Here is a 4,098-nt window from a genome sequence, read left to right on the forward strand (position 1 = left end):
CTCTTTGCAGGAAATTACCATATCCCCTGTTCTGAGACGGTCTGATTCCTATTACCATAACTTCACTTTTCCTGTTCTAGATCTTTATAAAAATTAAGATTCCTTCCTCACAGTTGGCCACCTCCTTGCCTGCCACCACAGCTGAGGAGCCCAGGCCATTGGACAACGCCCTCTGCATAGGCACAGATGGCTCAGAGATGCTGGCTGAGATCCTGGAGCTGCGCTAGACCAAAGTGGACACTATCCTGGTAAAGATTATTGAGACCATGATGGTGGGCAAGGAGGAAGACAATGACAATGAAGACGGTGGCAGGGGTGGCCATAGGCAGGCCAGCCACCACCACCACCACTACCACCACCACCACCACCATCACCACCACCACCACCCCCCCTCCCCACACCATTTGGCCAGGATCTGCTGCAGCCATTCCTCACGACAACCTCACCCAGGTGTACCACGACCAGGAGGTGATCCTGGTGCAGGCATGCCAGGAGGTGGCGGGTGGTGACGAATTGGATGGGGAACCAGATACTCATCCTGGTGCCAGAGCTGGCCAGCGGTGACCACCACCACTACCTCGAGCAGGCCCTGGTCACCATGGTGGAGGCTGGCAAGGGTGGATATGGCACCATCTTGGGCAACAGGAAGTGAGGGCAGAAGCGGGTGCAGATCAAGAACCTGGAGGGTGAGTTCTCTGTCACCATGTGGTACTCAGATGAAAACAAAAAGATATTAACCATAAAATAGTGATTGAGAAACAGTTCACTGGAGAGAACTCACCTTCTGATTATTCAGAGTATATGACAGGAAAGAAACTTCCTCCTGGAGGAATACCTGGCATTGACCTCTCAGATCCCAAACAACTGCAGAATTCGCCAGAATGAAGCCAAGAAAAATTTAAAAGATGATGCTCCATGAACAATTGCTGGCCCTCGCCAAGGCTGCACAAAGATGTTCAAGGATAACTGCCATGAGAAAACATTCTGCACACCTACCGTCATGGAGTCCACTTCTGCACAGAATGTACAAGAGCTTTTGTTGAGAGCTCAAAACTAAAACCACACCAACTGGTTCACACTGGAGAGAAGCTGGTTCGGTGCACATTTGAAGACCGTGGGAAATGCTTTTCACTGAACTTCAATTTTCACACACATAAATTCTAAAAAGGCTTTAAAAGATGCTTTATCTTGCTCTCTAATCTTGTTTCAAAAACATGGTGTTTTTGTAAAGTGTGTTCCCAACAAGAGGACAACTCTTAGATGCAAAAGACAATTCTTTATACAACAGTGCTAAAAATGGGACTTCTTTTTACATTCTTGCAAGTATGAAACTCACTTGTTGCTTATAATTTTTTAAACTTTATATTTTCCAAGTGTGCATATTGTACACTTTTTGAAGATATGCTTAGTAATGCTATGTGTGATTTTTCTGGAGGTTGATAATTTTGCTTGCAGTAGATTTTCTTTAAAAGAATGGGCAGTTACATGCATGCTTCAAAAATATTTTTCTGTAAAAAAAGATAGGATTTTTTTGCTATCTGAATTTTTGTCATATTCTTTGATGTTAATACATTTTGTATAATTGTATCATATATCTATATGGAGTCATGTAGTATCAAATATTAGATGTGATTTAATAGTGTTCATTTAAACCCGTTTTAGTCACGTTTTTCCCAAAAAATACTGTCAGATGCTGATGTTCAGTGTAATTTCTTTGCCTGTTTAGTTACTGAAAGTGATGCTCAGTTATACAAGTGTTGTACTTTTTAAAACCTGATGTGTACATTCCACGTAACAAAAAGGGCATATATGGCAGAACAAGATATGTAAGCACAGTCTTATTTTCTTTTATTGTCCAGAGCACTTACATTTCTTGAGTCTCCCAGAAATTGGAAGCTAAATAAAGCAACTCCTTTCCTTTATTTTGAACTCAGTTACAATGATTTGTTATTAAAGCGATGCATAGCTATTTTAATACTAAAAATAATTATATAGTGTGTACCCTTGTATCAAGCTTTGTTTACTGTACAGAATGCTTTTGAGATACAGCTATACTATTGTATTTATCCATAGGTATTTATTTATTTATTTTACTAGTTTTGTTTTGCTATTCACTACTTGATGGGTATTTGAGTTGTCCCCAATTTGGGACTGTTATGAATAAAGTTGTTATAAATATTTATGTATACATCTTTGTGTGAACATAAGTTTTCATTTCTCCAGATCAAATTCTTAGGGGTAGTATTACTGGCTCATGTAGCAAGTATATGTTTAACTTTCTAAGAAAATAGTAAACCATTTCCCAAAGTGGTTGTATGTTTTACATTGTCTACAGAAGCACAGGAGAGCTCTAGTTTACTGTTTCTCTGCTCTAGCACTTCGCATTGTCACTCTCAAATTTTAGCTCTTTTAGTATGCATGGAGTTTTCTTTTGGTGTTTGAATTTTCGTATTTCTAGTGACTAATGAGTTTGAGCATCTTTTAACATGTTTATTGGCTATCTGAATATTTTTATAGTGAAGTATTTGTCCAAGTCTTTCGCTCATTTTTAAACTGGTTGTTTATTTTTACTATTGAAGTCTAGCAGATTTACAAAATATGTATTTTTGATACAAGTTCTTGGTTGTACATATGTACTAAGAATGTTTTATTCTAAACAATGCTTTGCCTTTTGAGGCACAAAATTTTAAATTTTGATAAAATTTATCACTATGGTTAGTGTTTTCTGTTGAATAAATCTTTGCAATTTTTAGAGACAAGATAATTTCCTATATTTTCTTCTAGAAAATTTACATTTTTAGTGTCTACATTTAGGTCTTTGATCCATTTGGCAGGGCTATAATTTTCATGTATAGTATAAAATGGGGGGGTGAAGCTCATTTTTTCCCATATGAATATACACTTGTTCTAGCACCATTTGTTAAAAATATTTTTTTCCTGAAGATTATCTTGGAGCTTTGTTGCAAATCAATTGATCCTATGTATGTGGCCCTAGTTCTAGAGTATATTCTATTTGGTTGATTTATTTTTTATTCGTATGCCTATACCACTTTTTAAAACTATTGTAGCTTTAGAATAAATCTTAGAATAAGCTACTGTATCTTCATCAACTTCTTCCAGATTATTTTAACTCTGGAAGTTTTTTTGAATTTCTAAACATGAATTCTAATCAGCTAGTCATTTTGTAGAAACATTTCTGTAGGATTTTGTCTGGCATTGTTTCTGAGTTTATATAGCTACCTGGAGACAAATAAATTCTTAATTTGTCTTAATTTGTCTGAGAATTTCAATTCAGTTGTTTAAGTCTTCTTAAATTTCTCTCAATATTCTTGTAATTTTAGCATACAGGTTCTATTATTAAAGATTTCTACCAATATTATAATAATAATAGGATGTTATCACAAATAGTATTTAAATTTTGCTCAATTTTAAATGGTATTTTTAAAAAGTTTATTTTCCAGTTTTTAAGTGATTAGTATATAGAACCGTAAATAATTTTTGGATTTATCAGCTTCTGATCTCTTTAGTTTTGTTTATTAATTCTGATAATCTATTTGATATATATTTTATGAATATCTATGTAATCAAACTACATGCAAAGAATGAAAGTTTTTGCTTCTTCCTTCCCAGTCTTCATGCCTTTTTTTCTTATCTATTGCTCTGGTATAACGATAAACAGAAGTGGTAAGAGCAGACTTTTTTTTTTTTTTTTACCAAGATTTTTATTTACCCACCTTTCTGCTTTCTTTTAATGTTATAAACATTATAGGCCAAATTGTTCTCTTTTTGACCCAGGGTTGTGATAGGGACCATCTGGTTACAAAGTGGTGGCAGATCACTGTCTGCTTTTATGGTTTTTGGCCCCTCTCAACCTCTGGCTGTCACTTCTCTGTTCTTTCTCAGTTGCCTCTTAACAGTCTATTCTAATCCCTGTAAAACAGGGACTAAAAGTACTAACCTCATTGTTACGAGGTTTAAGAGAAGGCCCAGCACTAAGCCAGGCTCTCAGGAAAATTCAAACAACGGATCCTCTTTGCCCTTCAATATAGCTCCTTCTCATCTGTCCTGGACTGAGGAACCACTGGACCTGTAAACCAA

At 36.2% G+C, this 4,098-nt stretch overlaps 1 pseudogene; it reads left to right on the plus strand.

The window, feature by feature from the left end:
• The first annotated feature begins 517 nt into the window (after window positions 1-517).
• LOC105507272 lies at window positions 518-1,164 on the plus strand (annotated as a pseudogene).
• Window positions 1,165-4,098: the final 2,934 nt, after the last annotated feature.

This window comes from Colobus angolensis, unplaced genomic scaffold (genome assembly GCF_000951035.1).
Source record: "Colobus angolensis palliatus isolate OR3802 unplaced genomic scaffold, Cang.pa_1.0 Scaffold147, whole genome shotgun sequence".
Taxonomy (NCBI): domain Eukaryota; kingdom Metazoa; phylum Chordata; class Mammalia; order Primates; family Cercopithecidae; genus Colobus; species Colobus angolensis.